Genomic DNA, 15,594 nt, shown 5'->3' on the forward strand with positions numbered 1-15,594 from the left:
TGGTTTCAAGTTTATAGACAGGGTATTTCGAGTTTGGAGGAATTTAGGGAGAAATTTAGTTCTAAATTTTGGAGTGAAGCTATTCAGGGAAGGGAAAGAGATCGCGTGCTATTTGGCAAATATAGACCTCAGGAAGGTGTGTCTATGACGGAATATTTCTTGGCGCATGTTCTGATCAGCCAGAATATTGAAGGTCTAGCATCGGAGAGAGATACAGTCCGCCAGATGTTGAGGCATTTTCCTGAGAAGGTCGGATTAGCTGCATGTATGCAGAATATTGTTACAATCAAGGAATTAGAGCAGCTGTTAGAGAGGTTTGATGCTTTGGAATGGCAGGGGAGGACTAGGCAAAGTGAAGGTAGGAATTACGGGGATAATGGGAGACAAGGTAATCAGCTAGGGGGAGATAGGAATAATCAGAATTTCAGTCATTCTAGGCAAGGGAATCAGGGTGGTAATTCCGGAAGGGGAAACAGACAGTCTAATCAGGGAGTTAATCACCAGGAATATTTTGGCAGAAGACCTAATCAAGGGGAATCAGAAAGTAGGGGGCGTACGGATCAAAGACCTCCAGATCAAGTGCCGAGAAATGATAACAGTGAACAGTCCACGTCAAGTAATTTAAACCGGAATCGGACTTCTTATTTGGGTCAGATACGCAGTCCGATACCGAAATTCCTATTCACGCGATGAAACAGGTAAGTTACGAGGTAGACGTGAAAGAGGAATTATTGTATGACCATGTGTTTTGTGTTCAGGGAGATTTTGAGAATAGGGGGCGTGATGAAAGTAAGAAAGATGTGTCGGATGTCTTACTTTGTGCTAGTGGTGATGGTAATAGCGGTGCTGCGATCGATAATCTTGTAGAAGTTTCTGAAATTGAAAGTGAAATTTTTTGTGAAGTTGATGAAGGTTGTTTAGTAAGTGAAGAGTGTTCACGGAGTATACATCATGAGGATGTTTTTGTTGATTTAAGTGTACGTGAGGAGAGTAAAGTTAGGTCCATTATGTGTGAAAATGGTGACTTTGAGATTAATGAAACTTCTGATAAGAGAGTCGAAAGTAGCAGTGTTGTTGGCATAAAAGTGGTGCAAGTAGGAACTGATATGGAAGGTGGTGAAGATGATTTAAGTTTTGAGTCATTAAGTAGTAATGACAGCAATTTCGAAGTGTATTATGGTATGAATTTCTGTAATAGAGTGAACGTGAGTGAGAATGGAAATGTGCGTGAGATGAAGGAAAGTCTATCCAAGCGAGTGCGTAATGTTTTATTTAATTCTGAGAGTTGTGTGAATGATGTGAACGACGTGCTGTATGATATCGATGTGGAATGTGTGAAAAAGTATGTGATCTGTTTGCTTGCATTAATTATGGTTTTGTGGAAGAGTAAACATAGTAAGATTCCCGAATATTTCAGGAAGAGGGATTTCCTTTTTATGAATGTTCCGAATGAAAGCTTGTATGATTCTTGTGTGACTGGATGGTATGAATGTTTGTGTGTGAGATAGAATGTATTCTAGACGTAGTTAGATTTCATTGCGGTACGCATTCCTCGTCTATCGATGCCAATGTTAAGTTTATGTATAGTTTTTTCATTTATATTAGGGTCCGTATACAGTGGACAGTAGAATAGGCAAGTGTGCTTATAGGCTCCTAACCGCTGAAAATAAGGTCCTTGGGACATTTAATATCTATAGCCTTCGCAGATATAAGAGATAGGATCTGCACCTCGGATGTATATATTATCAATTTTGAGTTAAGTGTACTGTAGTAAGAAGAGATTTTCAATGGTATATGAAACAATCAGTTGTGTGTATATAGCCATACTATTATTATTATTGTTTGGACAAATTGTATTTCGTGTGTGCGAATACAATGCAGTAGACGCAATGTATATATTATTATTACAGTAAATTATGTGTTCAGTTATGTCATTATAAGGTTATGTATGAAGTGCTGTTTTATGGTGAATCATAATATATGATATCATCGATTCACCAAGGGGGCGTTATATGATAGTACATATATCACACCCCAGAATTATATGTAGAAGTTAGAGATATTATTGTCAGTATTCGACTTATTATTATTATTATTATTATTATTATTATTATTATTATTATTATTATTATCATCAGTATTTCATTTGTATATTTTGCCATTTATATTGGTAAGCTGGAAGATATCCACATATGTAGGTATGAGTAATTTGTTTTGCACGAGTGGGAAAACATTGCTTTAATAACTCTGGTAATTTGAATTAGTCATATGGCTACCCCAGTGTTTGTTGTGATGTACTTGTGTCGGGAAATTCATGAGTCATGTATATATCCCAGCCTCATGAGATGAACTTGTTGTTGTATTAGGAAAATTTGGTGACTCATGGAATATACCCCAGAGTTTGTTATTGTCTTGAGAGGAAGAAGTAGTTTAGGGCTTGGACTTGAGATCACTCATGATTGGCTGGCAAGCACCAATCCAGATGTATCATCTGAGAGGAGGGGGATGTTGATGTCTATAAAGGTTGATCATACGGCGGCAACCAGAAACATTGTAAGGGTGATTGTAGATGTGATTTTAAAGGAACGAGAAGGAAGATAACTACAACTACAACTGACGCACTGTCCGGGAAGGAAGTGGTGCTGATACACGGTACTGGAGTGACACGGCTGCAATGGACTGGACTTCAAACGTTCGTGGAGCGTAGTCTTGTTATGTTCGTGGAAAGTGTCTGATTGTGGAGAGTGCTTGCGCATTAAGTATTGTAGTACTTGTGGCGGCCTAGCATTGTATGTTGGTGAAAGCTATCTCAGACTTTCCATAAATTTATATGTTGAGGATCGACAGACGTGTGTATATATCTTTACAAGAAGTGTTAAAATATGTGAACACAGTAGTAAAAGGTACAGTACCTGTGTGATGTGATAACTGCCGATTATGAGAATCGGTAAGTCGAATTGATATAGAGACAGTGAAGGGTATTTGTCTTCATACATGTACATTGTTCATCGGACCATCTACAAATGGTAGCTTAGTTCTCGCTTTCGTTTTCCCACGATTTTCATTATTTTTGTTGTTGTTGTAAATATGGAGTCTTCCAGCAATATTTTATGTGTGTATTATATGTATAATGTTGTATGTTGATGAGGTGCTCATGCACGGAACTTGTTAAGAATATAGTTAGCTATTTTAGAATCAGTGTTATTGATGAACCTAGGTGCAGTTCCTACCTAATTAGTTGTTTTCAGGAGGTTTGGTAAGGCCTGCAGCAGATGTACCAGTACGCAACATTTTGTACACGCCCTGGGATATAAAGTCTATCATGCTCTTATCTAAATTCGAGGGATCCATTCTGGTGAACTCTGGCGCCCATACTACGGACATTTCGGTTAATTATGCTTATTAATTTTATTAAGTTTTTGAGTAATTTTATTTATATACTTTATTCATGATTTTATTTATTATTATCATCAAAAATGTTACAAGGTAAAGTGTATGCGAACCTTATAGCAGAACCGCTGGGTCGGTGAGAACATACTTGTTACTACCTAAGCACCTAAATGGATGATTGTGGATTTTTTAAATTTTCATACTATGATGTAATTGCCTTCTTTCCGTTCTGCAAAGAGTCCGGAAAACGACACTTTAGCGTGCTGTAATTACTTTCCGCACTCCTATTAGAAATCGTCCCTTGGACTCCGCTTACAAGAGAACTAAATGATTCCATAATTTTGTATGGAGCACTTTCTTAGTAAACTGTAATTATTTTCCATTAATATAGCTTATATTTAAATATTATAATTCCAAACGAGTCTTCTGAATTTTCCATTCGTGGACCATCATTTTTAGGCACTCCTCATTGGCTATGTGGGTGGTTCCTAAGCGTGGAACCTCTGAGAGCGTATAGGCACACTACATTTATCAAAGTGAAATGTAGGCCAGTATTTTATAATAATGTAATTAACATACCGAAAAGTAAATTTCATACTGAAGTATTCCATATAGCAGGAACATTTGTAATTCATTATTACACATTGCCCTCTCGAGGCAGTGAATTCCAAAATAATACTTCCCTTCTAAGTCTAGACAGCTCTATTTTGTATTACGGGAGTTATATAAATTGATGTTAAATATATAAAAGAAAAAATACTCCCCTAGTGAAAAATAGACAAACTACGATATCTTCACGTCGCGACTCTTATATTTCGACATTTCAATGAATCAAAACCCCAGTATCTATTCTCAAAATTTAGTTACTCCCCAATCCTCCTCACGAATATAAAACACGATCGACTTCTGAGCTTGAAAAATCTGTGCGCCGTACGTCAATATATGCCCTATATTGTATTTTAAGCGGCCTTGCCGAGATTACCTATAAAATATATAACCAGCTTGTGTGAATGCCAGTATGAACGAAAGATTGAATGTGGTTAGGATTTTCGATTATTTGCTTATCATGCTTTCTGAAGTTTGTTCTGATTACTGTATGGTTACGTCTAAGAGAGGTTCGTGAGTCCTAGCTTCACCACTAATCAAGGTTCTTAAATAAATAAATAAATACAGAATAACGATTTTCTACCATTAGTATATCTACCCCTTATTCGTGTTTCCTGATACGTGGTCGGGGGTAAGGTGAGATGAGATTTTATTCCACGCTTTAACGGCCAGATGCCCTTCCTGGCGACAAGCTCAGTTCAGGCGCTAATGAAGAATTGTATGATGGTGAATGAAATTGGGTAAGTAGGTGGAAGAAATCGGCTGTGGCCTGCGAATAAGAACTCTTTCGTCAGTACTGAGAATGTTTTTCTGTGGTTTCCCATTATCACTTCCAGGCAAATGTCAGGAAGGTCATACATCCATAAAACATGCCATATAAATTAATCTCACCTCATCGCCGCCCCGTATCAAGAATCCGAACTAAGGGGTATAGCTATTAAAAACGTTGGTTATCATTCTGTAAATTTACAAGTAAGTTTATCCTTAGACAACGAAGGAGACTGTTCAGTTGTTCGAACCCCTGTCCACTTACGAATATTGCAAAATTTATTTTGTTTGTCAGTACCATGAAACCGTCCACTTAAACTTGGAAGACAACTGGTAGCAGTTATATTTGTCACCTTCCACAAAGGAAACTCTTGGACCTCCCGATAACAACCGTCAGGAAAACTTCTTGAATCAACAAATAATATACCAAAGTGGTATTTTTCAATCACTCACAACCTCTATGATAAGGCTTAAGAACTAAAAACGCTTCGCTATAACATTTTCAGCCCTGGAGTCCAAAACGCACTATACCCGAGGAGTATGATGAGATTGTGTAATATTTTCCATGCCTGACAGGCATCCTGTCTTGTGTACATTGGTGATTGTTGCTTCTGCAGTCTGATTCAGGGCATTGAACTGTTCATATACATACGTCTACAGGTGCATAGCACGGGATCCGCACTTTCTGGAGCAAGATATAGCGCTGCCATATGGAAAAGACAGACATTGGGGTGTGAGACTGATGGAACATCGGACACTTTATCTCAAGATACGTCAGGAATTTAGCGCACAACCAGTTCCAGCTCCTACTAACCATCGCTCGCTATGAACAGTTTTTTGATAATCCAGTACAAAGTATTACAAACAAAACCGTTGCGGCAACTGTCCGAATACTCAAGGCATCAACGGAGAAATTGAGGTGAATAGTAAAGGCAATTGAGAGCAATGGGATGTTAGAAAAACATAGTGAGCATATGAACGCAGAATTCTGAACATAAGACAAACAACTAACTACTGACGTTTTACGTCGCACCGACACAGATATGTCTTATGGCGACGATGGGATGGGAAAGGCCTAGGAAGTGGAAGGAAGCGACCGTGGCCTTAATTAAGGTACAGCCACGGCATTTGCCTGGTGTGAAAATGGGAAACCACCGAAAACCATCTTCAGGGCTGCCGACAGTGGGGCTCGAACCCACAATCTCCCGATTACTGGATACTGGCCACACTTAAGCGACTGCAGCTATCGAGCTCGGTAGCGAAAGAAGCAGCCATCCTGCTGTACATAATCAATTGTAAAGCCATAGAGCATTTTCTGCACCATTTCAAACGCCATTACAAAATTGAACCTCGCAAGATCACACAAGGCTCTTTACAAGGCGGGATGATATCTCTTGACAGCACTCCGAGGATTAGAGTGTTGCAATTTTTACACGAAGCTACGGTTTTCATTACAGCCTTGGTATTGAATGTAGGTCAACTAACTCACGTGAAATAGCACGCTATCAATGACCGAGGGAAGATGACACAAGCTGCTGTTCAAAGTGTTACTTCTACTACCCACTCCTACACCATTCAGGGGATCATTTTCATGCCAGAACACTTCACAAAGAAACTGTACATGCTGTCAGGAAGCGGGTAGTAATTTTATTAAACGTGTTTCTAACACATTACAACATAACCAGCCTCGAACTAGAGAATATGACTGCAGCGCCAGTCGCATAGTATCCCCGATATGTTACATGCTGCAAATGGCAAAGGGAGCATCACTTATGATGCTGGATTCGCGGTCTGGTCAAACCGATAAAACTTTGTCGACCAAAGCATTCGGACACAGTGAAGTAAATTTGCACACAAAATTCATACCACAAATACCATCAACTATTTTCAGCCTCTTGACATTCATTCCGTTCAGTAAATCAGTGAAGAAACGTGCTGTGATTCTGACTGAAACTCTTCATTAGTCTGCACATGTAAGTTATAATAAGGACATTTTGACGCAAGACGTGAGGATACAACTTGTTGGGACTCTTATACTACTATCTTGAATATTGCGACGTGGTTCTCGTTGACGCAACTATTGAACAAACTCTAAAACTGCGTTGAACTCTCGTCTCTAGTTTGCTGGTGAGTTACGATTCCCACGTAACTCACCAGCTACAAAGCTCTTGCCTGGCTGAAACCCGAAAGATACACGTACCGACGTCGGTCTATTGAAATCTAGATGAAATGTTATTACCTGTTCTCATTCCATAATTTTAATATTAGATCTGGCTCTTCCTTCCATATTCCCGTTAACCGCTCTTCCAAGTAAAATGAACCCGTTGTAATTGGCTCGCGACTTTGGGATGCACGTCCAGATGATGTCAGAAACTGTAAAACTGTCTGCATGTATTTCTTTCTTAATACCGCTGACTGTTTCGTGTGACTGAACGATAGAATGCGTGGTTGGCCATTATGGTGTGTAAGTAACTTCAAACCAAACCAAACACCATGGCACTACAGCTCTTGAAGGGCCTTGGCCTACCAAGCGACCGCTGCTCAGCCCGAAGGCCTGCAGATTACGAGGTGTCGTGTGGTCAGCACGACGAATCATCTCGGCCGTTATTCTTGGCTTTCTAGACCGGGTCCGCTATCTCACCTTCAGATAGCTCCTCAATTCTAATCACGTAGGCTGAGTGGACCTCGAACCAGCCCCCAGATCCAGATAAAAATCACTGACCTGGCCGGGAATCGAACTCGGGGCCGCCGGTAAGAGGCAGGCACGCTACCCCTACACCACGAGGCCGGCTGTAAGTGACTTAGTGGTATCGAAATTAAAATAGGTAGTTATTTCCTAGAACTAGTATTATCACTTATTATTATTATTATTATTATTATTATTATTATTATTATTATTATTATTATTACTGAGCAAGTGGCTGTGTGGTTAGGGTCACATATCTGTCAGCTTGCATTCAGGAGGTAGTGGGTTCGAGCTCCACTGTCGGCAATCCTGAAGATGGTTTTCCGTGGTTTTCGCATGTTTACTCCAGGTAAATGCCGGGGCGGTACCTTAATTAAGACTACACTCGCTTCCTTCCCACTCCTAGCACCTTCCTATCCTGTCGTCGCCATCTATCTGTGACAGTGCAACGTAAAGAAAATTGTAAAATTGTTATTATTATTATTATTATTATTATTATTATTATTATTATTATTATTATTATTATTATTATTATTATTATTATTATTGCCGCCTCTGTGGTGTAGTGGTTAGCGTGATTAGCTGCCACCCCCGGAGGTCCGGGTTCGATTCCCGGCTCTGACACGAAATTTGAAAAGTGGTACGAGGGCTGGAACGGGGTCCACTCAGCCTCGGGAGGTCAACTGAGTAGAGGTGGGTTCGATTCCCACCTCAGCCATCCTCGAAGTGGTTTTCCGTGGTTTCCCACTTCACCTCCAGGCGAATGCCGGGATGGTACCTAACTTAAGGCCACGGCCGCTTCCTTCCCTCATCCTTGCCTATCCCTTCCAATCTTCCCATCCCCCTACAAGGCCCCTGTTCACCATAGCAGGTGAGGCCGCCTGGGCGAGGTACTGGTCATACTCCCCAGTTGTATCCCCCGACCAAGAGTCTGAAGCTCTAGAACACTGCCCTTGAGGCGGTAGAGGTAGGATCCCTCGCTGAGTCCGAGGGAAAAGCCGAACCTGGAGGGTAAACAGATGATGATGATGATGATGATGATGATGATGATGATGATGATGATGATGATTATGATTATGATTATGATTATTATTATTATTATTAATATTATTAATCATAACAAATATTAAACTTTAAACTTGTGTACATAGAATTTAAGTCCCCACTGTTTACCGCCATTCTTGTTTTATAATAAACTAGATGTTACCCACGGCTTACCGCCATTCTTGTTTTATGATAAACTAGATGTTACCCACGGCTTACCGCCATTCTTATTTTATAATAAACTAGATGTTACCCACGGCTTACCGCCATTCTTATTTTATAATAAACTAGATGTTACCCACGGCTTACCGCCATTCTTGTTTTATAATAAACTAGATGTTACCCACGGCTTACCGCCATTCTTGTTTTATAATAAACTAGATGTTACCCACGGCTTACCGCCATTCTTGTTTTATGATAAACTAGATGTTACCCACGGCTTACCGCCATTCTTGTTTTATAATAAACTAGATGTTACCCACGGCTTACCGCCATTCTTGTTTTATAATAAACTAGATGTTACCCACGGCTTACCGCCATTCTTGTTTTATAATAAACTAGATGTTACCCACGGCTTACCGCCATTCTTGTTTTATAATAAACTAGATGTTACCCACGGCTTACCGCCATTCTTATTTTATAATAAACTAGATGTTACCCACGGCTTACCGCCATTCTTGTTTTATAATAAACTAGATGTTACCCACGGCTTACCGCCATTCTTGTTTTATAATAAACTAGATGTTACCCACGGCTTACCGCCATTCTTATTTTATAATAAACTAGATGTTACCCACGGCTTACCGCCATTCTTGTTTTATAATAAACTAGATGTTACCCACGGCTTACCGCCATTCTTGTTTTATAATAAACTAGATGTTACCCACGGCTTACCGCCATTCTTGTTTTATAATAAACTAGATGTTACCCACTGTTTACCGCCATTCTTGTTTTATGATAAACTAGATGTTACCCACGGCTTCGCCCGCAAGGAATTCGTAAGGTGATAAAAATTAATTGTTCCTCGGTACTGCACTATGACATTATCTGAAAATCCCTAACGTATAAAAAACTCGCCGAAAAATTGCATTTCATTTACCCTAGAGCCTCTTTGAAAACCACGTTTGTGGCATTGCCTTTTGGGGCTAAGACGACCAAGCTACTGGCCGAGCTAAATCTGAAACATGCGACATAGAACTCTACATGTGAGAAACAGTCCTCTTTGAAGTCGAAAAAATGAAGGGGTTTCTTTGTTTCAAAAGGAGATTCCAAATACCCATTTTCACTCCGTAACATTTTAGTTTCTGAGATATAAGTATTCTCGTAAAGAGAATTCAACCCCTTCTTCACTTATTTTTGATGGAAGTGGGTTGTTGGTGGGCAAGCTGAACATTGATCGCTCGTGACTTATTTTTGATCTCCAGCTTAAATTGATTTTCCGAAGACAAGAAGTACGTGTTTTTTTTATTTTTAAAGATTACAAATAACAATTTTCACGTCTGTAGCATCTTAAGTTTATGAGATATACTGTAGTTATACTCATTTTAAAAACTGACCCCACTCCCTGCCTGAGTGGTCAGCGTTGAGGCCTTCGGTTCACAGAGTTCCGGGTTCGATTCCGGCCTGAGTCGGGGAATTAAATCGCATGTGATTAATTAACCTGGCTCGGGGACAGGTTGTTTGTGTTTGTCCCAACACTTTCCTCTTCATAGTCAGTCAACACACCACTTTACCAACCACAACAGGAATACGCAATAGTAATTATATCCCTACACATAGGGTTAGCGTCAGGAAGGGCATCCAGCCGTAAAAGGGTCAAATCCGCATTTGAGGCACAGTTCGCATCAGCGAACCCACAGGTGTGGGAAAGCGGTAGAAGAAGGTACTCATTATAAAAAGTCACCGGCATTTTTATTATTTCAGCGCCTTAAGAGGATTTTAAAAAAAAATTATTTCTAAAGGAGATCCCAAGTACCAAATTTTAACGCCTGTAACATCTTCAGTGTCTGAGATATATGTATCCTCATATAAATAATTCAAAATCTTCATCACTTCTTTTCACCTCCCCACCCCCACCATCATCCCTTAAGCGGATTATCTATAACAAAAAATCGTGTTCTTTTTTTGTAAAGGAGACTCTAAATACCAGTTTTCATGTCTGTAACATGTTAGGTTTTTGTGATATATTGTAGAAAATCTCGCTGCTGTAGATTCTTGAAGCTGACGTTGCCATGGTTACGGCAGTTCATTACTTTATCCGATTCCTAGTGCACGGGTAATCTGGTGCCAATGGTTTTCGGGCCCGTAGGGCTTACCGAGTTTTGTTCTTTGCGTCAAGGGCCTTAAATTGAGCTTTGTCGCGTCCTTGATGGACAAATTCGATATTTAGCCTATATTAGCCTAGTATTTTTATCTCCCACTGCGAACCCCTTCCCTCGCCGCGAATTGTTTTGAAAATAAAATGCAGGCCGTCCCTCAGGGATAACTAATATTTACATTAATAAAATATTTTTAGAACCGGTCCAGCAGTTCCTGAGATTAGCCATTACATACAAACAAAGTTTACCTCTTTATATATTAGTATAGATTATTATCTATAGGCCTGGTATGTTTCCCTTATGATGTATTATTCCTCATAACTCATTTTTTTATTTGTTTGATGTGCATTGCTAACTTTATTTCATATGTATTTTACTAACATATTATCATGTTCACGCATCTAATTCAAGGATAGTATTTCTTTATTATATTGTAATTATGTGGTTAAGTGTAAGAGAGCACCACGAGCTCTAACTGGGCCACTGCTAAAGACCTAAATAAGATAAATATTTTCCGCCAGTACAAACTAAATGCGTAACGCATGTAGGAGTACCGGTGTGTACTGTGCTTCAATAAGGAGATAGCCGCAATTCGCACGACAGGATAATTTTCTGCTTCCATTCCTTTATGCAAAAATAGCACGATACCCGTGCTTCGCTACGGTATTATACTGAAATATATAATTGGATGCTTAACGTTTTATATACCGGGTGGTACAGCTGCCTCTATTCACGCAGTTTTATGCAACCCGCAGATTATAGCCGAACCTAAAAATATTAACCTTGACTACTCACTACAATGTCTGCTCTTACAACGCTTTCCATAATTCGCTTATTCGTGTCAAGCAAATCAGCATTAATGATAAAATACCTATTGATGGTAAAGAATCGTGAAAATTATGTGTCGCAGAAACTTCCTGTACAGAGAATATTATTGGTGAATGACTAGAAGTAGCAGCAACACAACAGCGCTTGCTAAAAGTTAGAGGAGAGTACCGGTGTTCGTTAGTAGGCGGTCCGAATCCTGTGTACGACGAATATTTTTATTGCGTTGTTGATGTTCGTGAGAGTCGTGTTGTTGACGACAAATCTAAATCATGATCAGTTCTCATATTGCAGGTACTCAGCTATGTTTGTTTTTTAAGGAGCTCTTAAGAGAGCTATTTGCAATAAAGTGAGATTGTACCGACAGCGGTGCGATGGGCTTATGCATGGCCATTCGATTAATGAAGCAAATGTTCAAAATGACCACCTGCTTCGTTAATGCACATCTGAGCACGGTGGAGGAGAGACATTCTTGCTTGCTGCAACATATGTGGTGGAATCTGCCTGCAGGCTTCCGTGATGAGCCGCCGTAAATGATTCGGGCTCTCAGGCTCCTGCTCATAGACTCTTTCCTTTAAATAACCCCAGAGGAAAAAGTCGAGTGGAGTAAGGTCAGGTGATCTAGCCGGCCATGTGACCGGACCCCCTCGTCCAATCCATCGTCCAGGATATGTCCTATGCAAGTGGTTCCGTACTGCCAACGACCAGTGTGGGGGAGCTCCATCCTGCTGGAACCACATCCGTAACCGTGTCATAAGGGGCACATCCTCCAATAAGAGTGGGAGGTACTCACGAAGAAACTCTAGGTCGTCCCGTGAGGTTACCTTCGAAGAAATATGGTCCAATTATCTTGTCACCTAGTATCCCGCACCACACGTTGACGCCCCATTGTACCTGAAATCGAGCTCCCCTGATCCAGTGAGGATTTTCAACGCTCCAGTAATGGAAGTTGTGACGATTAACAGTTCCGTTGTTGCGAAATCTGGATTCATCACTAAAGAGAATGTCCATTAAGAAATTCGCATCAGCTTCAACTCTTTGTAATATCCATTGTGAAAATTCTATCCGTTTTGGAAAGTCATCTCCGTGAAGTTCCTGGTGCAGTTGTTGATGGAAAGGGTGGAATTTATTGCGGTGCAATATTCGCAGTACATATACATGACTCATGTTCAGTTCATTTCCTATGGCCCGTGAGCTTGTGTACGGGTTGTATGCAATTGCATTTTGAACAGCTTCGTCGTTATTTCCAGACGTCACTGGAGCATCCCGAACGGGGGGTAATGTATGAAATGACCCCGTTGCACGCAACCGTCTTTCAACACGTCGAAATGTATCTGCAGTTGGCAGCCTTCGTCCAGAAAATCGTTCTTGATACAAGCGTCTGGCTTCCCGTGCATTTTGCCTTGCTTCTCCATAAAGTAGTACCATATTCACATAATCATCCCGTGAATACATAATGTTTGCTTTCGTGCTAACCGTACAGTACGTGCTCACACGTTGCTGCTAGGATTACGATATGCTGTTTCATGTGCCCTACGTATGAAGTGTAGACCGCTGTTAGTTGGACTTCGAGTCGAACGTGCGCAGTTGCTTGGTTGAATGTGTGCGTGAGAATGTTGACAACACGTGCACTGCGCTTCATTCCCTGTAGTCGTTTGCCATATGGAAGTCGCATGTTATTATTCCTTTCGTATGTATGCTTTATTTGTAAAAGTGGCAAATTACTTTTGAGACTTAAGAACGTTAAATATTTATTACGAATGGCCTTACAAGTATAATATAAAAATAAAATTGAAAAGCTCGCAACTAGATTCGAACTCTAAATGCCTGCTAACATATCGTACGCTCGCTGCGATTGGTGCCATGTAGCCACTGCAGGCCACAAAGAATTGGTCTCGTAGCTCTATACTAATGGAATTACCTAGGCTACCGCTTCGATACTGATCGTTGATGTTAAAAGTTCTGAACTCGAATGTGCAAACACCACAGTGAACTAAAGAATCGCGTCTCTCTTACGCCCAGATAGTTGCAACCATTTTCTACGCGTTACTTGGTTGAATGAATCCAGCGTTATGTTTCAGGTGGTATTCACAATCGGTGCGTATGTGGCGATATTTATGATACCTGTTTATTATAACTTCCGTAGAAGAATATCGGAGACTTCAGAAAGGTCTTCGTAAACGATGCCTAGGCGAATACGAAATGACATTAAAAAATGCATGACTCAAAAACGGTTGGAACCCTTCCTGTTCAACTAGCCTATCGTGGTACGTCTTCCACACGTAATTCCGCGCAGCTATTTGTAACGTACAAGCGCCATCCTTGTAACTCTGTATTCACGAGGAGAGCGGAAGTTCCCGCTTCGACAAGTTAGTGATGAGTTACAGCCTTATGGTCCCGTTTTATGCCTTTTTTGATCACTCTAACGGTAGTAATTACATGGCGTAAGCTATCACATCTGCTGTACATCATTTGCGTGCCACAGATTATAAACTACAGTGCAAAACACGTTTCTATCAATTTCGATGTGATGAGACTGTACAAAATGGTGGTGCATTGACATGTCTGTAATTGGTCTTACCCTATCACGTTTTCTATGATACCACGGCCGCCCTTTCTATCAAAAGAAAATGGCCTCTTGGACCAATCAGGTGCGCATTTCTCTACCGACAGCTATAGGCGAGTTTATGGTTTGTACAGTATAGTAACATTTCGTAAAAATTAGTAGAGTACTGGACACCGCTCTACATAAAATGGTACAGTGTTTTTGAGATGGACCTCACATACTGCCTCTTGTACCATTTTTCCATTGTGCGGAGAAGTCTACATCGGATTAACTGCACATAACATTGCTGTAAGGTGTTACGCAAGATGGGACTAAGAGGCATTTACGTCCTAGCTGGTTGCATATATTCGGGAAAAAATAGGGGCAGCTGTACCACCCGGTATATTGTGGTCGGCCCTGAGTAACCACTAGGTCCATTGCAAAACTCACTCGCGACTTGTAATTAAATTGAACTGCTGGTTTAGTTAGTAATACACGCTACTTCCCTGTGTAATAATGTTTAGTTTTAACAACCCTGATAACCCACAATAATAATAATAATAATAATAATAATAATAATAATAATAATAATAATTTTAGTAAAACAACTCTGGAAAACGGCAAATTTCTCAGATGTCCTTCTTCAAATACCTTGGAGAAATGATACTACTATCGGGACTTGACAGTAAAGCCAACGATGAAAGTGCCATAGAACTCCATAAGGCGTACAGAGTAACGTGAAGTTACTACAACAACAAAATGGTCATATCGCGTAATGCAAAATTACGGCACTACATGTCAGTTGTTTTGTCGGAAGCTTCATACGCGTAAGTAATCATATCCCGAGGAAGCCACTCTAAAATTATAAAATTATAACACAAGAAAGGAAAATTTTCCGGAAAACGTATGGCCCCGTGTGAGAAAATGGAATGTGGATTAAGAGAAGAACAACGGTCCTCTTCTCATTAAATGTCATATTAACTGATGCAGACGCCTGAAATTCTCTGACCATATCTATAGAATGGACAGGGACGACAAACTCACCAGAAGATTATTTAAAGAAATCAAATCAATGAAGATCAAAATAAACTGTCTAGAAGAAACTAAGGTGGACCTCCATAAAACAAATATCACGGACGATAATCCCCTGTGGGTGGGGGCGGTAGAATAACACCCACGGTATCCCCTGCCTGTCGTAAGAGGCGACTAGAAGGGGCCCAGGGGCTCTGAACTTTGGAGCGTGGGTTGGCGACCACGAGGCCCTCAGCTGAGTCCTGGCATTGCTTCCACTTACTTGTGCCAGGCTCCTCACTTTCATCTATCCTATCCGACCTCCCTTGGTCAACGCTTGTTATTTTCGACCCCGACGCTGTTAGGTTTGCGAGGGCTAGGGAGTCTTTCATTTTCATGCC

The sequence above is a fragment of the Anabrus simplex genome, chromosome 1 (assembly GCF_040414725.1).
Source record: "Anabrus simplex isolate iqAnaSimp1 chromosome 1, ASM4041472v1, whole genome shotgun sequence".
Lineage (NCBI taxonomy): Eukaryota > Metazoa > Arthropoda > Insecta > Orthoptera > Tettigoniidae > Anabrus > Anabrus simplex.